The 21,352-nt window shown below is 58.6% G+C and overlaps 1 protein-coding gene across 3 annotated transcripts in view; it reads left to right on the top strand.

Moving 5' to 3' along the window:
- Positions 1-21,352, top strand: part of LOC127040026 (nuclear factor 1 C-type) — a 116,350-nt gene that overhangs the window by 16,905 nt on the left and 78,093 nt on the right. The gene's annotated exons all lie outside the window — the stretch shown is intronic.

Genomic DNA, 21,352 nt, shown 5'->3' with positions numbered 1-21,352 from the left:
TGTTTGTCCGAGGGGGGAGGCAGAGGTGCGTGGGAATGCCTGGGCACACGCCAGTAGCACTGTGCGTGTAAATTAGTGAAAGGGCGGAGACGAGCCGACTGGGTGTGCACAGGAAGGGCCGTGTGAGTGTGTGAGATGGCTTGGTGATGAATGGAGGGGGTGGGCTGTAGGCCGCCCACCCTGAATTCTCATAGCGGCCTGCTGTTGGGGGTCTCTGCTGCTCCCCAAGTGTGGCTTAGTCTAGGGCCAAGAGGTTCTCAGGCCAGAATTGCTCTGATTGACCCCTGCCTGCGAGTTGCTGGTGAGCCGGGGGTTGGTTTGTTCTTCCCGGGGCCGGAACAGAGCCCCGGGACAGCCCAGGAGAGGGAGCTGCGCGCCACGGGCTGGAGCGTTCTGACAATCCCAGGGATGGCAAATCCCCACCCTCCAGTTGCATCCGGGAAGCCAGAGAGAGCTGTGCCTTGCCCTGGGTGATGATCAAAGGGGCCGGGAGCCACTGAACCAGGCATGTCTGAGCACAGCTGCTGGCTCCAGGCCCACCCCACCTTCCCGCTCCTCTCTCCAGAGAGTTTATTAAACAAATCTCTTTAATTGCACCCGGAGAAGAGTTTGTAGGAAAAGCAAGGGAAATTCCCCTGCTCTCCGCTCTGCCTTTCCTGGCTCTCAGGGATCAGCCACTTCCCAGACTGGGCATGCGTTTTCTCCTCCTTGCTGTCTCTTTTTCCTCCGGCTTCTTACTGCAGCAGCCCTGAGTGCAGAGCCCTGTTGTGCTCTGAGCTGGACGTGCAAACAGCGAGAGACAGTCCCTGCCCCAAAGAGCTTCCTCTCTGCCCAGACAAGGCAAAGCAGGTGAGGAAACATGACTTGCAGAGCGTCGCACAGCAGGGCAGTGGCAGAGCCAGGCTTAGCACCCAGGGCTCCTGAGTCCCCGCCGGGTACCCAACCTGCTACACCGCTCGGCCTCACCACTGGCCAGCTTTGGGAGGATGAGGTCTGTGCTCCTCCCTCCCCCAGCTTCCATCTTGGCTCAGGCTTTGCTCCGGCCTTTTGGCAACGGGGGAGGTCTCACCCCTCAGGTTCACTCCTGAATGCAGCACCAGGAGCTGGCTGGCGCAGGGTGTGCACTTCTGCCCCCTACTGGAGAGAATCAGCACTGTGTAGCTATGGGGCCTAGTCCCGGGGCGCCTAACACCTAGCGGAGAATCTTCTTTAGCATTTTGGAGCAGGAGGAGCTGAGCTCTGGGCCTGCAGCCAGCGCAGGATACAGCACACGGTGACAACGCTGCAGCGGCTGATTGTGTACAGTGGCCTGTCTCACAGCCTACAGTCCAGGTCGTCCTACCCTGCCTGGCTGCGTTACGTCTGTCTGCATCGAGCCCTGCCCCTCTTTTTGCCAAGTCCCCCTTTGACCGATGCCCCCGTGCCGCTGGAACCCCTTTGGAATAGAAGCCAGTTTGTGGAGCATGCTTGTAAAAGGAAGACAAGCCCCGGGTGCGAGGCAGTTTAATCCACTCGCCGGGCCTGGCCTCCAGCGGCTGCCGCGCCTCACCAAGGAAGCTGATGTCCTGGGTAGGCTCCAGTGTGGGTCACTGCTGGCGATAGCTGCCCACACTGGAACCGAGCAGCGCTAAGATGACATTCGAGCTGTCTGCAGAGCAGGCCCAACGAGGCTCACACATGTTGTATCTGGAGACAGATGTGGAGGGAGAAGGCCTAGTTCTGACCCTACCCCCCGCCTTGGACAGCCCCACTCCTCCTGGGACAGATTCTGGGCCCTGCTCCAGCCAAGCAGCACTGGGACAGTTGGCTCCTGCGGGCCTGACCCCGGTCATGGTACTAGCCAGGGCTAATGGCCTGTGTGCGTTTAGGCGAGCTGTGCACGGAGGACCGCAGGTGCCCCGCTACAAACAGCTGTGTAGACATTGCAGCTTGGGCCTGAGGCCTGGGGAGGGGGCATCTCTCGGCCTGGGCTCTGAGACTCCACGCTCGCTGTGCAGATGCAGCCTTGGTAGCCCCCAGCGCTTCAGCCTGGCTGTCTAGCTTACGCCGCCTTTCGCTCGGGAGCTCCCCAGGTCTGGGCCAAGACGGCGGTCGGCTCATGCAGCCGTCCAAATCTGGCCCCGGTTTAAGTCAGAGGAGAATTAGCCAGGCCCTATCATGTGCCTTCTGATCCGTGCAGCATGCCAGCCAGCAAGGGGGGCACTCACTCTGCCACTGCCCTGGTGCCAGCTGTAGAGTCTGTGCCTGGTTGTGAGGCTGACAAGGGAGTTGGGGTGGCGGCGCTAGGGAATCACACGTGTAACGTGCACATCTGCCGATGGGCAACTGCAGGGAAGGGCTCTCTTTGCTCAGGGCAGGCCGCTCTGGTTCTGTTCCATCCCGCCCCAGCTGAAGGTGGTGTCGGTTTCACTTTTGTTTCTAGCTAGTTGTGAGTCAGTTTCTCTTCTTCTTGGCTGCAGTGTTCGCTGGGGAACCCTTGGCTGTGGAGCTGTTGCTTTTCAAGAGGATCTGTGGTGCTCTAAATTCTGGAGGAGCCAGTGTAGGGGACTTGCAGGGCTTAAGCCTTGTGGAATTTAAAGGGTCTGTGAACCTCACGCAGGGCCCTTTGCCCACAGGTGAATTTCGTGCCTGGTAGGCAACCAGGCAAACCCTCCCTGGCAGATGTTGGGCCTGCTCCCACTGGAGTGACAAGCTCTGCGCCTGGCTCCCTGTACTGTATCCGGCTTGTCATGCTTAGCTGAGTCAGCGGCCCAGGAACATATGACTGCACAGGACTCCTGCCCAGGTGAAGTGTCTAGTGACCCGCTTCTCCCTAGGCTCTGAGAGTCACGAAGGCTCAAATTTCCAAAAGCTCCTGTGTAACTTAGGAGCTGAACTCCCATTTTCAAAAGTGATCTAGGCACAGAAAAGCCAGATTGCCAAAGGGATTTAGGTGCCTGAAGATGCTGATCATACCTAGTTGGATTCATAAACCCCCCTAAGCAGGTTAGGCCCCTAACCTTGACTTTCAGTGGGAATTAGGCACCTAACTCACTTGGGCACTTTTATAAACTCCACCTGGTGCATAAACCCCTTGGGAAATCTGGGACCGAGTCTCACAGAAAGTCAGTGGCTCCTAAGTCCTTGTAGGCACTTTGGAAAATGTTGCCTGAGTGGCCGCGGGCCCTTTAAGGGCTTTCTGGAGTGGAATGCCAAATGCCGCTGTGTTTTTTCAGAGGCCTTGTTGATGAGGGTTCTAAAAATAGAGTCATACTGGGATCTTAATGGGACTTTGTGGGAAACCTGGAAACATTTTCTCATCCCTGTAAATGAGTCCAGATGCATTAGCATGACTGCAGCGCATCCTGAGGTAACGCCAGAGGAAGCAGGGACGCGTTTGAATTTCTCCTCTGATTGCAGCAGTAAAACTGTACAGAGCTGGGCCTTGCCCTCCCCCCCACCGCCCCTGCCTGAGCCAGACTCTGTCCAGTGCCAGGGCTGGTGGGGACCCCGGGGCTTTAAACCGCCCCCCTTTTATTGGTGCTCCTGCAAGAGCAGCCTTGGAGCTAATTTACGTTCACCCCTAGCGCCTCTAGGTGCCTGTTTCGGAGATGGGAAAAGCAGGAGCTCGGCAGGGCTCTGGCTGGGCCTTGGGCGCGCTGCTCTCTGCCTGGAGTCTCTGTTCCTTGTGCTGAGGGGATTCCTCCCCCCCGGGGCAGAGCGGGTCCCTTGCCTTCGCGCCAGGGCAGCGTGGAAGGCAGGACCCGGCCCAGGAATGTTCTTTAGCTTTGTAGGGTAATAAAAACGCGTCAAACTCTGGGCAGCGCTGGGGAAAGGTGCTGGCCCCTGAGCCCTGGGGATGGAAATGGGGCCCGTTCGGAGCCGAATGCCCCCTGCTCTGCCCCGGACGGGCTCCCCAGCACCAGCTTGTCTTGCTCAGGTCTCTGCACCGAGCCCGCTGGATGCGGTGGCTGTGCACGAAGCGGAAGCCGGACTGCGGTCGCTAGTATAGCTGGTGGAGGTCAGCGCGCAGCATGTCCTGTCTCTGCTGACCAGCGACCTGGGGGCAAGAGGCTCTGTAGCCCATTCCTGACCTGCCGAGCCAGCTGCTCCCGGCCCATGGACACACCAGCCCACTCCACCCCCAAATCCTCCAGTTTACACCAAAGCAGGGACATGCACTAGGGGCTGCACGCCGATCCCTCCCCAGAGAGCTAGCATTCTGCATGCACAGGCAGGGAGGAGATGGGAGAGGAAAGGACTTGCCCATTATCACCCCAGCAAAGCTGGGAACAGAGCCCCACTCAGGGCCCCGCTCACTAGATCGTGCTGACTGCCCAGCCAAAAGCTGGGGAAAGAGGGGTCCTGTACCCCACCTCTCTCATCCCCCATTATCCAACCCCCTGCCCTGCCCCACACATGCTCACTTACACTTGCTCGCTCACTCTTACACATTCACTCACACTCTCTCACACACACACTCGCTCACTTACACTCACATACTTGCTCACACTCTCACTAACACACACTTGCACACTCACTTGCACACCCACACACTTGCACACTCTCGCTCACTCGCTCACTTACACTCACACACTTGCTCACTCTAACACACACACTCGCTTACAGTCACTCACACTCACTCGCTAACGCACACTCACAGACACTCGCTCACTCTCACACACACTTGCTCACTCACACACATACTCACACTGTGTCACACACACTCTCTCACCCACACTCTCAGCCGATGGCTAGGGCTGTCTCAGGCCTACCACCCTCCCACCTCCCTGCCTCGTGCCAGGCTGGGCTGCTGTTGGGGGGGGTGCTCCGGTAGGTACATGTCCCTCAGTGACCTAGAGAGAGTTGTGATAAGGGCCGTGCAGCATGGGACCTGCTGATAACACCCCAGTGCGACACTTCCCATGTCATGGACCTGTTATCTCCAGGCTTTCTACAGTCACTTTCTGTCTTGAGCTGAGCTCTTCTGCAGCAACCAGATTCCCCCTCCCAGCCAGACGGGCCTGGCACAGCCGGGATCCCCCTGCCCCCCCACAGGTGCATAAACAGCCCAAAGAGCAGCTAGCGGCATGGGGATTTCAGGTTTCTCGGCTGGGTCAAAGCATCCGTCGATGCTGGTGCTGTCACTGGGGCTGGTTCCTGCCCGGCTGAAAGGTAGCGTAGACGGGACCAGCTGAAACCCTGGATGGGGCAAGGCAGCCTTCTGAAAAGTGGCCTCTAGCGATGGGGTGCCTGACCTGCCAGCGGCCTGTCCGCTCCCCAGTTGTGACCATTTTGACACACACACACACACGCACACGCACACGCACACACATATATATATTTGTCTTTCCCCTCCCGCCCTGTGCCTGCCTCGTCTGGAAGCTCCTTGAGGCGGACCGCTCAGGACGTGTCTGTCCCGCAGCCGGCACACCAGGGCCCCACTCCGTTTGCAGCTCTAGACTTTGCCAGAGCACAAGCGAAGGAGAGTGTAGTGAGAACGCTCTGGCTACGTCCCGTCTGCTCGGCTTCCGTCCCAGGAGTCCTGACTGATTATAGCCAAAGCCGGTCCTGGGCCATGGGCTCACGGCTCTAGCGCTCAGGATAAATCTCTAGTGCCGTGGTCACCGCGTTGCTGTCGAATGCTACGCTCTGCTTCAGCAGGGTACCCGGGGCTAAGCTGGAGTCAGGGGCTATGCCCTCTTTGGATGGCTTTAGCAATGGCTCCTGTAGTGTCTAGAAATAGGGAGGTATCCCACGAGGTCTCCCCTATCTGCTTGCTGGGGTGTTCTTTCCACTCCCTCGGAAGTTTCTCGTTGTCTGGGTTTGCTGCGCTGGGTCTGATCTGCGCCAGCAGCGCCTGGGGCCCGGGGATCCAAGAGATCCTGCCCCAGGCTGTGGGGATAAAGCTGGAGACTCCCCGGGGAAATGTCGAGACGTCAGGTTTCACTTTGTTTGGTTGCAGACCCATAACCACCCTGACACTGGGCCTGTGTTGGCCCGAAGGGGTCCCTGAAGTTAACCTTGACAGATCTGTGGACCATCTGTGTCCTCGTAATAGGCGAGTTCTGCCTGGTTCTGCCCTGGGTATCCCCTGGGGTCGCAGCCCCCAATGTTTCTCTCTGTGCCTCGTCCATTTGGTCCAGTCCCTTCGGTGCCTGCTAACCCTTGGCTTACAGAGAAGGGGGCTGGGAGGCTGCTTCTGCGGTAAGTTTGTCTTGTTCAGTAGTGAAATGTGGGCTGCATACAAACGAGTGCATCCGGCTGGCTGTGTCTGAGACCAGGCTCTACTCCTGCAGCTCTCGCTCGCAGGATCAGGCCCCTTGCATACCCTCTGTGCCTTTCACGCTCTTCCACCCTCTCCTCCTCCTCTGCTTTCCCTGGCAGCCAGGCCGCTGCCGCCTGCAGCACTGCGGGGTTTGATGGACCTTCCGAGGGAGTCCCACGTCAACTCGCACTTTGCAGCGCCATGGAATTTTCCACCCTAATGGAAGCCCCGGCTCATAACCCTGTGAAAGTTCCCGCTGACAGTGTGCAAACCCTCCGCCAGGCAGGATTCAACTGCTCTGCCCATCCCCCCGTCTCCAAGCCAGCCAGTGATCACGGGCAGGGCGAGGTGAAATGGGGGCCCTGGGATGTTTCAACACGGCCCGGAGTCTTTTCCATGTTGCTGTAATGTTAATTTCCCCTCAGTCTCATGCCCTGTGGCCAGTGCCCTGGGAAATCCGTGCAGCTGATCCAGGCAAATGGCCCCTAGTAGAAATCCCAGTGAGGTCCATTAGAACCCCCTAGCTGGCCTGTGGCCTCTACTGGTGCTACTGGCCTTTGCTGGCTTCTGCTAGAGAAAGAATAGCTTGGGGGGGATGGACCGAGAGACCCCTGGTTCTCTGCCAAAGTCCAGCTGCCAGTAGGAACCTGCTGAGAATTTTCAGCTGGTTGGTCTTTCTAACCAGGCAGTCTGGCTCAGTGGCTAGCGCTGGAGAGCTGAGCTCTGTCCCTGACTCTGCCACCAACATGTTGTGTGGCCGTGGGCAGATGACTTCCCCTCTCTCACTTTGGCTGTCTGCCTGGTGAGGCCGTAAGTTGTTCAGCGCAGGGCCTGCCCCTCGCTGTGGGTCTGTGTAGTGCCCAGGGATCTAAGCAGTAACCCCCCTTTCCGTGACAGTGGGGTGGTGAGAGGCTCAAGTAGGGCACTGAGAGCAGGAGCAGATTTACTGGGGTGTCAAGTCCCTGCTCTGTGCCTCGGTTTCCCCACCAGGCATAGTAGCACTGGCTGAGGGACGTGTTTGCGAAGTGCTGCCCCCCCTGGCTGCAGGTGAGATCGATGGAGCTGTGAGGGTGGCTACTGCTGCCCCAGGCCCTGGCTGGCTCAGGAATGGAGCCTGCCCCACTCAGCACACATCTGAGTGAATTGGTGGCGCCTTCCGGTCAGTTTCCTCTGGTCCCCGAAGGCTTTGTTACAGGGCGGCTGGAGTGATGGGCTGCTGGAAGGTTCTGAGGGACCCTAGCAGTGCTGATAGGGATCTTCAGGCTTCCCAAGCTCTGACGATGGATCTGAGCTGACTGGGGCTTTGGGAGCAGAGGGCGGGAGCTGGGCTCTGAATCTGATCTTCTCTCATCAATCAGGTCCAGGGGGTTGGTTTGGCCTGGTGCCTAGCATGGCTCCAGACCCAAACTCCTCCAAGGCTGAGGTGGCTCCAGGTTCCGATCTGGCCCTGTTTTTATTTCAGGCCTCTGCCTCTGAGCTGTTTGTAGCCAATGTGTGATTCTGTGGGTTCGGCAGCCCCGGCGGTGGCACTGAACTGTGTCCCTGCAGTCCGGCCTGGGGGAAGGCAGAGCAGCCCAGCCTAGTGGAGACACGACTGCATGAAAACTTATTTGATCCTTGTAGGGTTCCCTCCACCCCCATCCCACTGGCCTCGGTCTTTAAACTTCTGTGTCTGCTTCTGGCTCTGCCACTGACTGACTCATTTTGTGTCCTCGGGCAACTCACTTAATCCTGCTGTGAAACAGGGCCCGTGATGTGATCCCTGCTCAGCGTGGTGAACGGCTTTAAGATTGTGGGCTGGAGGGCACGGGCGAAGGCTCTCTGCAGACAGGCTAAAAGGTGTGGCTGGGCCCTAGCCCATTCCTGTTTGTATGTGCGTGGCCATCCACGCCAACCTTTGTAAACGCGTTCGCTCCCTCCAGTTTGCGCCGGGTAAATCTCTCTCATGTGGACAAACCTTCCAGGTGTTGTTATTGGGGTGAAAAGTTCCCTGTGATTCTCCTGTGGCTGATCCAAAACCCCAGACCCCCCAAAGCTTTCGGGGTCTCCAAAACTCTTCAGAAAGGTCATGTGGCCAGTCAAGAACAGCCTTCAGATCAGGAGGGTGGCTTCAAAATTATGCGATATTTTGAAAAAGAATCCATTTGGGGCTTTTTTTGTTTGGATTTTGAGCTTTTAGATCACACTCAGGTCCCGCTTTCCAGCTTTTCTCTCCAACCATAAGGGCTAGAAAGTGGAGCATCACAGGCTTCCAGGAGCTGGGGCTTTAATGAAAACACAGCCTGCTGTGAGAGTCACGATAACATGGCGAGAGTTATCAGCGCTGCCAGTGGAGGGTTACGCCTCCTCCAGCAAGCACATTGACTCCTCCAGCCTGGAGGGCTTGGAAAGCAGATAGCCAGGGCCACTTCAATTCACATTCCCAGGCAGTAATGCGGTGCCATATGGTGCCACCGGCATGTTTTGAGATCTGTAGCTACGCAGTGGTTTTGCTATCTGTGAACTGCACGGTTAAGTGTCTAGGAAATGGCTCTTGGCAGAGGATGGCTGCCATTTTGTGAGGCCAAATGGATACAGCGTGGTACGGAACAGATGTGCGCACACACTGTGCTCTCTCTCTCTCACACGGAAACTTTACTTTTGTTCTTTCTTGGCTTAGACCCTGCCCCTGTCATCAGGATATGCAGGAAGTCAGCCTGCGCTTTTAGTTTGAACAGGAACAACAAAATAAGAAAAAAGAAAAATAAAGTCTCCTAGAGAGACTGCGTAAGAGCACTAAGTGCTGTGTAACACGTCACCCGCCTCCCGTGCCTCAGTGTCCCCATCTGATACTTCCTAGTAAAGGGCTTTGAGTGGAAAGCACTAAACATGGGCTGAGTATGGCTTGAAGTGGAAGGAATCTTGACAAGAATTGAGTGAGGCCTTGTGACCGAAACCTTCCTGGAGGCAACAGTCACCCCTGCCTCGCTAGAGCCCTATTGCCTGAGGATGCCCTGCCATGCTGATTAACCCACCTTCACATACCTCCCCAGTTTTCAGATGGGGAAACTGAGGCACAGACAGGTGTAGCAGTTAGCCCAGGGTCACCCAGTGGAGTTGGGAACAGAGCTCCGGACTCCTAATTCCCAAGTGTGTGCTCCTCCCATTAGGCAGCACTTCCTTCGCTCCACTGGGAGCTCAGCAGTCGGGCCTGTCCGCGGCTGTCTGCACAGGTGTCCTCTCGGCTCCCCACCAGGCCGCTGGAGGCTGCGTGCGTCACCAGGACATGCTGATTTGCCGCGGATATTCTTTGTCCCGGGGACTCAGCATCTCCTCCCTCCCGGGGCCATGAACTTTTCACCTCCCGATCTAGGGACAGGAAGGCTGTCGGCTAGAGCCAGCCAATCCTCCTGCCACGTTTCCAACTCCCCTGCAAAAGGCCTTGGTTATTTTTAACCAGTTACTAGCTCCTTGTGGCCGCCCTGAATTTCCAGTGCAGAAACCACCCGCTAGGAAGAGGTGGGGGCTGCGTGCGTTGGGGAGGGGCACTGGATCTGGGAGCGGGGGAGCTGGGTTCTCGGGTGCGTCTACACGGCAGTAAAACACTTGCGGCTGGCCCGTATTGGCAGATGCCAGTTCCGAGGACTCGGGCTGCAGCCTCAGAGCCAGGTGTGTTCGGGGAGTTTCTGTGTCTGTGTTTGGGGCGGGGCTGTGTTGGTTGGGCCGGGGGACGAATCCAGGTTTGACAGGGCTGATGAGGCGCTTCTGGGGCTGCGTGTTTCAGGGGGCGCTGTCTATTTCTGGAGAAGTCGCCCGTTCTCAGGGGGTGCCTGGTACTGGGGGCTTGTGGGATCGCACCGGGGCACAGGACTCTGACTCTGTCCCTGCTGGGCCTCCCCGTGGCTCCCCAATGGTGGTATGGGGGATCCCACATTCTTGGGCTATCTCTCCCAAGCAGCAATGTGCCACCATGGGCGCAGCCCCCCAGATCACAGCCTTGCCGTTGTACAGGTAAATAACGCCCCCTGCTGCCAGCCCCCCCGCCCAGTAACCCTGTGTGGCTGGCTGGGCTCCTGACCCCCCCACGCCTCCTTGAGCTTTCCCACCTCATCCTCAAACAGCGGGAGAGCCCACACCCCACACCCCCAAGCTGGAACGAGGCACAATCATCCCCAAGTGGGGCAGTCACTGCAGCCAGGCCGATCCCTTCGCTCTCCAGTGGGAATCAGGGCTCAACTACTCATCCACCCACCCCCGCATACCTCTCCCTCCATCCCATACACACCCCACTGTCCTGGCCATCCACCCATGCGTATGCCACCACTGCAGAGTCAGACAAGAGCAGGAAGAATGATCAAGGGCCTGGAAAATCTCCCCCGTGAGGAGACAATTGAAAAGATGGGGATTGTAACATTAGAGGGGAGACGGATGAGAGGGGACGTGATAAAAGGTCAGGAAACACTGTGGAACTCCCTGCCACTTGAAGTCTTTGAGGACAAGAATTTAGCAAGATTCCAAGAGGGACTGGACATTCCTAAGGCTAAGGAGACTGTCCAGGGTTATAACTCCTAGTGCTTGGCCTGGCATCCTGCATCTGCCCCGGCAGCGCGCAGGGCCTCCCACTGGCGCTAGCTCTAGTGTAGATGGGTATTGGCCTCAGAGGTTTTCACCCCCATGCTCACCATCCCCAGGCTGCTCTGAGCTCGGGGCTTGGCTCCCGGGCTGCATCCTAGGATCTCCAAGCTCTTTCTAGTCATTAGCTAATGAACCTCATCTCACCCCTGCAAGGGGAGTAATAGGGATCTCTGGTTCTTGTGTCTGCTGCCTCAGTTTCCCTCTCTTGGCTCTCCACTGAATGCACACACCTCCTCTTAGGGACTGGGTTAGAGACGCAGCTCAAGGAGGCCCCAATAGTCCATCTCTTATGCTTTTGAGGCTTAACCCTTTCGCTCCCTTGGTTGCGAGCATCTCAAGGGCCACTACCCTAAACATCCTCCCCTCCCCCCAGCAGAGTCTCACAGCCTGTCGCCCCCTGCCTGACTCTCCGGGTCTCCTCCTAGGGTGCAGGGGGCTGTGAACCCTCCGGGGTTCTGTCCGCCCTCTGCCAGCTGAACCTCGAACCTCTCCTGCTGCTGCCCAGCCTTGGAGCTGGTATCCGTTAGGTCCCGTGTTTACTCCCAGTCATGTGCCTTGAGACCCAAGCACCCAGCTGGAGAGGACCAGGACCAGTGGCAGATGCCCTGAGATGTGGCAGATGTCCAGGGACCAGCCATCTGTGACAGGGCCTCTCATCATCCTTGTTCTACAAGGGGAAACTGAGGCAGGGAGGCTGGTCGATATGCTCACCATCTCACGGGGAGTGAGACGGGACCAGAACCCAGAAGTCCTGAGACCCTGCTCCACTACACTAATGCACAGGCCACAGTCCCCTCCCAGAGCTGGGAACCGTGTCATTACTGGTACTGCCCAGTGCAACATGCCAGCTGAAGCGCAACCCAGGGGCAAGCTCTGTAGGTGCTTCCCAGCTCAGCCCTGCTGGCACCAGCCCTGGGGCATCCCAGGATCCACATAGATACCCGGTGAGGCACAGGGTGTGTTCCTAGTACTGGCAGGACGGGGACGATTGCAGAGACCCTGGGTACAACGGCGGAACCAGTTACTGTCGCAGTGAGGGACAGCGGTTCCTGGGCAGGGCAGCCCTAGGGCCTGGGGGCCCCACTCCAGTTCAGTGCTCGCAGGTCTCCAGGCTCTTAGCATCTCTCGTTGGGGTTCCCCCACCCTGGCTCCATGCCCAGTCGCTGTTGCCCCCCTGTAAGTCCCACACAGACCTGCGCCCGGCACGGGGCTCTGTCCACACCCTGCTGTGGGGCGGCTCCTGACCCAACTGCCCTGCAGCTTCTGCTTTGCCAGGTAGGTGGCAACCATTCCCAAAGGGAGCTGGGCCGCCTCCTGGTTAGAGATCACAATAGAACCCAGGAGTCCTGGGACCCTGACCCCATGATGCTAACTGCTCCCCTAGCAGAGCAGGGAATAGAACCCAGGGGCCTCACGCGGTTGTCTCCCACTCTAACCACTAGACCCCGCTCCTTCCCCTTGTAGTAGGGTCGCTGTGAGATCCAAGCTGTCCCCTCGTGCATTCCCTGCAGCCGGGGCAGGCAGAGACATGTGCAGTGAGAGAAGACCAGATAGCAGCTCTGTGGTGATGGCCAAGCTCTCCTCTCGCCTCTGGGATTTCCATGCAGGGAGCTGCTTTGAGCCCAGCCAACCCAGTCAGCCCTGCTCTTGTTCAGGGACTGTGTGTGATGCCCATGCCCCCCTCCCTGCCCCGTCCCAGGGAAAACTTGCTTTACTTTGGTGCAGAGGGCTCTGCGGGGTGCAGCTGGCTGGTTCTGGGCCTGGCCCCCTCACACCTTCCCGCTCCTGCATCCCATGCCAGCGCCTCTGAAGAAAGTGGCAGCAATGCCAGGAATCCTATCTTGGAGCAAAGCGGACCAGACCAAGAGCCCCCACCAGCCTGCAGAGATGAAGCAGGGGGCGGCACTGGACGATCTAGGGGCATCTGGACCTTTGGCAAATTTTGTCAAGTGTCACAAAACATTTGCCCTTGGCCTAAGCCCCCAGGGAGATCTCAGCTTGAAAAGCCACCGGGCCATAACTCGGGGGTCCTTGGACTTTCTCACCTCCCATGCTGGGGCTGCCCCAAGGTGGCTGGCTCGATGGGCTGCTGGGCTGGGACTGCGCACATCACTTTAGGTGAAGGCATTTCCATGTGCTGCATCTCCCTTTCTCGCTGGCTGCAGCCCCGCTGCCCTGCTGTCCCCTCTGCAGGCTGGGCAGTTTGGCTCTGGCCTCTGGCACCAGGCAGACAGCATGGTGCTGTGGAGAGAGGCTGTGGGCTGGGGAATCAGGACACCTGGCTCTGGTCCTGCCTCTCCTGCAGACTTGCTTGAATAGCCTTGGGCCGGTTTCGCCATATCACCATGCCTCAGTTTCCCCACCTGTAAAACAGTGGCAGCGGTGCTGAGAGGACTGTGTGTAGAACGCAGCATTTAAGGATTAAACATTTCGATCCGTTTTGTGCTCTCCTTCCACCCTTGGTGTCCCCTGCAGATGCCCAGGTTGGACCTACACCAAAGAAATGCCAGACAAAAGGCTCTGAAGCAACTAAATGAGAATCATGCAGAATCTCCGGGCTCCTGGAGCTGGTGCTGCAAGGAGCAATGTGCTAGAAAAGAGCAGGGACCCGGGTCCAGAAGCCACAGCTGGAGACCCAAAGTTCAACCCCCCAAGGAAGCACTGTGAATTCCTGTCTGAAGCACCTGGGATGGTTCTGTTTTTCCAAACCCTAAGAGCAGGCCCTCGCTCTCACCCCAAACGACTTCCATCTCAGATGAAGGGGAAACCACAACAAGCAAGAACAAAAGGAAACCCCTTCCCCAATACTGAGTGACTGAGAGCACAGTGTGCATCTCCTCCGTAAGATGCTGCAGCAGCCCTGAGAACAAGATGGCTGCTGTGCTCCTCCTGCAAGGGAGAGCACCTGGAAATGTAAAGGTCTGGTACACAAACCAACTCCCAGCTGTGAACCCTGCACGTTCAGCAGCCCAGCACATCCCGTGCAAAGAAGGCTCTGGCTGCAGTGAGATTGTCTCTTGGTTTTGCAGTCAAATAGCTAGGCCCTGTGATACAACCACATGCCTGGTTCTATCTGATCTGGACTCAGAGAAGAGCCATCTCCTGCCACTGTCTCTGGGATTTATCCGGTGTCCCATTACCTGAGCACCTCCAGATCTTTCATCTAGATGTCCTCACAGCCCCTCTCTGAGGTCATGCACCTTTCACAGATGGGGAAACCAAGGCATGGTGCCATGAAGAGACCTGCCCAGGGTCACACAGGGAGTTGGTTGCAGAGCAGGGAACTGTAACTAGGTCTCTGGCTAGCTCCCTAACCACTAGACCATCTTTCCTCACCTGTCCCTTCTTTATGGCTGCTGCCTTTGGGGCCCAATGACGCTGGGGGCCCCCTGCCCTCCATGGAGATGCCGGGGGGAGGCTCAATACGCTTCCCACAGCCAGCAGAGTGGAAAGAGACTAAGACAGAGCGAGGTGCTCGGGGGCAAAGGGAGACTTTGGCAAACAACTGCAGCAGCGTGTGGAGCAGCCGGCGGCCGCTCCCCAGCTGTTTCCTGCGATTCCCAGGGAGCCCAGGACCTTTGGCTGCACTGCAGGGATATTCGGTTTCACCATCATGCTGTAGCCCAGGATCCCAAGCGAGGAAGGGTCGTTTCCCCCTCCCGGCTGGCGGACTCAGCCTGCTCCTCACTGCCCTCCAGACCCCGAGCAGCTGGGACTCCCTTGGGAGGATGGGCCGCTGCCTTCCCGGAGCTCTGTCCCCAAGCATGGAGCAGGCAGAGCCCAGCCCCCGGTCACAGGTACAGATGGTGCCGAAAACCGGAGAGCCGAGCCTCCAAGGAGGGGTGTTTCCAGAGCCTTGGGCAGAGCTGTGCAGGGGACCTGCGCCCCTGGAGACGTTACCAGCAGCCTGAGCTGGCGAAAATCGCCTGTTTCTTTGGAATACGGGTGTCAGGCCCTGGGGGCTGCAGCGGGGGCATTGGGGCTCTTCATAGGCCTGTTCTTCCATTCTCTCGGCCTCCATCTGTTGTCTGCCCAGCGCGGGTGGGCAAGCCAGCCCCAGCCCTCAGGCCTTCGGCTGCTCGTCTGGTCTCAGCCGCCCGCCCGCTCAAGCCTGCCGGGTTTGCCCGCTGGCAGAGCCGCGGCCTGTTGAAGTCAATGGGAGGCCACCCCATGCCCTCTGGCCAAAGCCCATGGAGGCAGCGTGCTCAGGAAAGGGTCTGTTGGGACAAGCGGGAGGCCCAGGTTGCTCCTTGCTCATCTTGCACAGCACCGGGGCTTCCCAGTGCAGCCCACCACAGGCGCAGAAGGGACGTGCCAGGATTGCAGGCCTGGGGTCAAGGGCTCGGCTGCCTTTGCCCCACCAGCCAGCCTTGCGCGGGGCCCAGCTGGGAGCAGCCTCTCCAGGAAGCTGCCTGGGGCAGAGGCGTCGCTTGCAGAGGCTCTGACGGACACAGCTCTGGTGTGACAGCCTAGCACACGCCCAAGCACTAGGGAGGAGTCCAGAGATCTGCCTTCCATCCATTGAGATCAGATGGTAAAGTGCTTGGAGCAGGCACTGGCTGTTCATTGCACCTGGCACAGTGGGGGCTGGGCAGGGTCAGGGCAGGGACCGTGTTTGTTCTGTGACTGTACAGCGCCTAGCGCGGTGGGGGCAGGGCGGGGCAGGGACTGTGTTTGCTCTGTGTCTGTACAGTGCCTAGCGCGGTGGGGGCGGGGTCAGGGCAGGGACTGTTTGCTCTGTGTCTGTACAGCGCCTAGAGCGATGGGGGCTGGGCTGCGCTGTTGCTGGTACCTGTTGGCACCCGTAGCTGTGGCAACCATGGCCCCGTCTGCACTGTCGCTGGTACCCGCTGACACCCGTAGCTACGGCAGCCGTGGCCCCGTCTGCGCTGTCGCTGGTACCCGTTGGCACCCGTAGCTATGGCAGCCGTGCCCACTTCCCACTACCTCCTGCGGACCCCTGCATTTTGAGACCCCTTTGCTGCAGGGGATGAAACCCCGACCCCAGGCCCTTGCAGCTGGTGCCACCAGCTAGCACCTTTCGATTGCATTCTGCTCACCGGAGGTTTCGCTGCGCTGCTCAGCGTGGTTATGCGGCAGCATGCTGGGCGCTGATACTACATGTTCCACCCCAGAGGCAGCTGCAGTTGAGTGATCCCAGCTTAGTTCTAGCTGGTGAATGATGTTCCGGTGCCCTCGGTCGCCCCCTGAACCATACCAGGGGGAGGTGCATTTTGTCCTGTTCGTCTGGTTAATTTCTAAGCTGGCAGAGACTCAGAATTCAGTGATACCCGCTGTGCTGGGGCCCCATGCACCAGCGGAGAGCACAGCCCAGAACAAGCATTTCACGGGGCTGAGCCTGGGAAGGCTGCTGGCTTATCCTCCCAGGAGCCTCTCCCCCCAGGGGAGGGGCCAGCTGGGCAGTGTCTATGCCAGGCTGGCTGCTCAGCCCTGGTGGAGTCTGAAGCCCTGCGCTGCCCGATCAGATTGCGCTAGAGCCGGGCGCTGACTCTGCACCCCATGGCCCCATTTTGCCTCCTGGGGTCCTAGGGGGACGCTCAGACTCGGGGGCTCATTCGTCCTTCGGCCTCTCTGCTGAGGCTGCCAGCAGGCAGGGAGGAGGCGGGGGGCTAATTGCTCCTATTTGTGCTGCTCTGCTGGGCAGGGCTCAGGCCTGTAGGCTGCAGGGAAGGGCCCCCCCCGGTTCTAGCAGAGGCTCTGGGCGGGTGGAAGGTTGTGCTCCGTACCCAGCATTTCTCTCCCCCGAAGGCCTGCGGTCAGGACAAAGCTCACCCACCAGGAGGCTGCTGCATTCAGGGAGCACACATCCAAACCCAGCGGCGCTCTGGCGTGACCCAAAGCACTGGGCTCCCTCCTCCTCCCCGCGTGGGCCCAGCTGCAGCAGCCGCGGCCGTACGCTGCTTTGTGTGGTTCCCGGGGTCGCCCCGAGCGGTCCCATTGCCATGCAGCCCCACGGACTCGCTGTCTTGATCGCCCCACCCCGGCATCCACATTTAACTTTCACTCCCCCCATGGGGCAGGCAGGGCTGGGATCCCTGCAGCACAGACAGGGAACTGAGGCCCAGAGACGGCCCTATAGCAGAGCAGGGCCTTCAAGCCAGGTCTCCCCAGTCTTAGCCCAGCACCCCACCCACCCCACCTCTTCCCCCACCCAGCTAGCTGACTCTCCTTGCAGAGGGGGAGCCGAGAGAGAGTCTGTGACTCGCCCCCTACCTGTCCCACTGGGAGCCTTTGGCAGCGCTGGGAATTGGACCCCCCCTCTCTGCGGGGTCTCTGACTGGTGCCTTTATCACAAAGCCATGTGAGGCCCTTCCCTGTGAGCAGCTTCCAGCCCCTCGGGGAGGTGGGAGCCAAAGGCCAGGCTGGGTGCTGGTTGACGCAGGGACCGGTGGGCCACAGCTCCCTGCAACCCCAGGGCAGATGTGACAGTCCTTCCCTTGGGCCCAGCCAAGGGGAAGTGACAAGCGGAGGAAGGGGCAATGCTATTCTGTTCTGCAGTGCATCATCCTTCATTTCGTATCGGCATCAGCTCCTCCTAACCCAGCATGTTCACCTTCCTCTTGTATTCGTAAGGCTCATCGGCCCTGCAGTGCAGCCTGGTGCACACAGGCCAGGACACCTGGGTTCTTTTCCTGAGTCTGCCACCAACTTGCTGGGTGGTCTTAACCTGGCTCGCTTGACTGCTCAGTGCCTCAGTTTCCCTGTTCATAATACAGCTCAGCTGCCTCCTAAGGTTGCTGAGAAAACCTCATTAATATTTGCTTTGAGATCGACGGACGAACGAGGCTGGACAAGTGGCAAGAATTACAAAGAGCCTTTTATGAATAATTAGTAAATGATGAGCAGCAATTGATTTCCTTCCCCGTAATCAATTACGGTAAAATGGATTCAAATAGGTCGCAGTGGCGGAGCCTGGCAAGCTCCCGTGGATTTCAGGGGCTAAGTGCTTTGTTCCAGGGGCTGTAACATTCCTACTTTACAAGGGTTTGTGTCTGGCTTTGTAGCAGGTTTGAACCTTTCTCAGGATCGCGTGTGACCAGAAGCCCTGGGATCTGACCCAGCGTGGGAAGCTGATTGTGTGAATGATGATCTCCTGAGATCTCCAAGCGCTTTCTAAAGCTGGGGTGGGAGAAGAATCCGCAGCATCTTACAGGCCGGGGAGAGTGCGAAGGGATGCATCTCGCCAGGGCTGGCTCTAGGCACCAGCAAACCAAGCACGTGCTGGGGTGGCACATGTTCAAGGGCGGCATTCTGGACATTTTTTTTTTTTTACTTCCAGTGGCAAAAGCCTAGGGCCCTGGCAGCTGCAGCCGTCTGCATGGGGGCACCCTGGGGCTGCTGCAGTTCGCACCACAGGGGAGCAGCGCTGCACCTTGTGGCTGGGCCGGGCAGGATCTGAGTGGGGGACATGTGGGCTGGGGGCCGCCCCACAGGGTGCACGGAGCCTCCAGCAGGTGCTGCAGGGTGCCAGGGAGAAGTGGCCTGGGAGAAGGGGCCCGAGCTGCCCAGGGACTGCGGCAGGGCAGCCAGAAGCAGCAGCAGCAGCAGTGGGGCCATAGAGTGTGGGGTGCTGCTGTGCGCTGCCCATGTCCCGCTTTCCGGGGCTCCGGTCCCTCTGGGGCTCCTCAGCCCCCTGCTGGGGTGGTCCCCTGGTTCTGCCGTCCCGGGTCCCGGACGGTCCTGGAGGTGGGAGCCCTGGCTGGAGGGACCCTGGGCTGAGGCATGGCAGGGGGCTCAGGATGGCGGAGAGAGAGCCCAGGGCTGGGGCGGCAGGGGGTGCGGGATGGGGGAGAGAGAGCCCAGGGCTGGGGCGGTGGGGTGTGCGAGTGGGGGGTGAGAGCCCAGGGATGGGGGGGGCAGCTAACATTTTTTTTGCTTGGGGCGGCAAAACACCTAGAGCCGGCCCTGCGTCTCGCCCCAAGTCTCACACGGAGGCTCTGTCCAGGCTGAGAATTACCGCAGGCCTCCGGGTTCCCGGCCCTGTGCTCTAACCAGCAGGCCGCACGGCCTGCCGTTGTCACCCTGCTGTATAACAGGCCTGAACTAACCTCCTGCTCTGAACTCTGGAAATCCAGAGCTGAACGTTGCTGTACTGGAGAAAGCCCTTGGCTGCTAAGCCAGTGATTTAATATAGGCCAGATTATTGTCTGTTTCTCTTCAGTGCTGGCCCTCCTGGGACCTGACTGCTGTCTCCAGCGCCCGCCTCGCTGAGGCTGGAGCCTGGGCCAGACGGTGCCAGGAGATTCACACGGCTAAGGCTGCGTGAAAGCTCTGAGTCATGCAGGGAATGGGGCGGCTGGCCCAGAGCACCTATGGTTGAGGGGGACATAAGCACAGGTCAGATAGTGGTCCATCTAGCCCAGTATCCTGCCTTCGGCCAGTGGCCAGGGCCAGGTGCTTTGGAGGGAGTGAACAGAACAGGGCAATTACCCAGTGATCCATCCCCTGCCTTCCAGCCCCTGGCCTGGCAGTCAGAGGTTCGGGGACACCCGAGTGTGGCGGTGTGCTCCTGGCCAGCTTGGCTAATAGCCAGGGATGGACCTAGCCTCCTTCGGCTGATCTAACGCTGTGGACGTTGTGAGCAAGGTATCCAAGCGCTCTGTGCCCGGGATCAGGGCCAGCTCAGCCCCCAGGGAAGGGCTCAGATTTGAGATGAGCTCGGCAGCACCCAGTGTGCTAATCTGGCCTGAAGTTGGCATAAGGGGGTCAGACCTATAGGGGGGCCAAGGGGACGAGACCTCAGGGCTGTCATCTCCTAAGAGAACAGAGCTCACAAGTGGATTCCAGCTCCTCCCCACCCTCGGGGGCCCTCAGGTGCTGCTCAGGACTGCTTCTCCCTGGGGTGGGGGCGTGGAGACTGCGGCAGTTTCGAGGTGGTTGCCAGGCTGGCGAAGGGACTTAGCAGCCATTAGTAAAATAAACCCTGGCTTGTCTCTGCTGGGGCCAGGCTGCCTTCAGGTAGCCGGGGGTCTCTCCGCATCTCCTTCCCTCAGTCCAGAGACAAAACAGCCCAGCACCAGGGCCAACAGCTGGGGCATGAGCCAGGGCAGGGGTCCAGGGCCCACTCCGGAGGGATGCGCTCCCCAGATTTGGCATCCCTAGCTCCAGGAGTCATGGGATTTAGGTGAGACTCTCAGTGTTTCTGAACTGAAAGAAATAAATGTCTGGCCCTTGGGGTTGGGGAGAAAAGCTGGAAAATGCAACCCCCAAATGGCTCAGAAAAGAAGCCATTGAAAGGTGGATTCTCTCCATCGCTGGCTATGTTATGGTCAGGATTCAGTGCCTTGCTAACAGATCTGCTCGAGTTCAAACCGGAGTGATTTCAAGGCAGTTTTCTAGCCCGTGTTATCTGAGAGGGCAGACTGGCTGCTCACAAGGGTCCCTTCTGACCTGGGTGGCTATGAATAAAGAGATCCCACTGTCGGTTATTGAACTGAACTGCATGATTTTCTAAGCCAAGCTTGTGAGTTTCTGAGCCATGATTTTTGAACATGTAGGGTTGGCAGCACCATAGCTGCCTGACCACCAGCCCCGTGCCCGCCCCATCTGCCCGGGATGGTTGAACCTCAAACCATCAAGAGAACTTTGTTTTGGGCAACCTGGGCTAGTGGGCTCAGCAGAGGGCAAGGCGCCAGGCGCGCCTGAGTTCTAATCCAGGCTTTGCAACTGACTCACTGTCCTTGTGTGAGTCCCTTTGCCTCGGTTTCCCCATCTGTAACTCACGGGTGATGCTTCCCTCCCTAGCAGAAACGTGGCGGCTTAAGTCTGCCTGGGCAGGGCTCTGAAATCTCTGGCTGGAAAAGGCCACAAAAGAGTTAAAAAATAAAGACTAAATCTGCTCCCACTGAAGTCAAAGAGCAGCTGTGTCAGTGGGAGCAGGATCGGGCCCTGTTTCTACAAAAGCAGCACCCTGCAAGCTGGCCTGTTTCCCCAGATCTCGTGGGCTCTATAAAACGGGGTTGGACATGGCCCAAGGACAGGATCTCCTGCCAGATTCCTGGCCGGAAATGCCACGAGAACAGCCTTTCTGTGGTATTTCAGCACGGCTGTCTCCAAGCCCAGCAGCGCAAATGAAAAACAACAGAGGAGAAGTTAACCAAACTTTTGCTGAACATCAGGAACGGGCTGGTTTGAGTTTGAGGCACAGGGTGGCCCAACCTATTCTCCCGTCCCCCGTTGTTAGGTGCTGTAATGAACTGGCTAGGGTGTGTGTGTGTGTTTGTGCATCGCTGCCCTCTCCTGGATGGAACCGGAGGTGCTCAGTGTGTGCCATATGCCCTATACTGGTGTCTGGTGCCTGAGATCATCCTTTAGCTCCAGCGGCATGGCTTCAGGAGCTGGGCTTTCAGAGTAGGAGGTGCTGAGTTCTCTCTCTGCTCTTGAGGAGGATCCAGCTAGCAGCTGGTCCCAGCTGTGAAGTCCTGGCTGGGAGGTGGGGGGATGAGTTCCTGGGGCCAGACATTGGTGTGT

Source organism: Gopherus flavomarginatus, chromosome 24, assembly GCF_025201925.1.
Source record: "Gopherus flavomarginatus isolate rGopFla2 chromosome 24, rGopFla2.mat.asm, whole genome shotgun sequence".
NCBI lineage: Eukaryota > Metazoa > Chordata > Testudines > Testudinidae > Gopherus > Gopherus flavomarginatus.
Note: the sequence above shows the minus strand (reverse complement) of the source record. Positions and strands in the feature narration are given on the sequence as shown.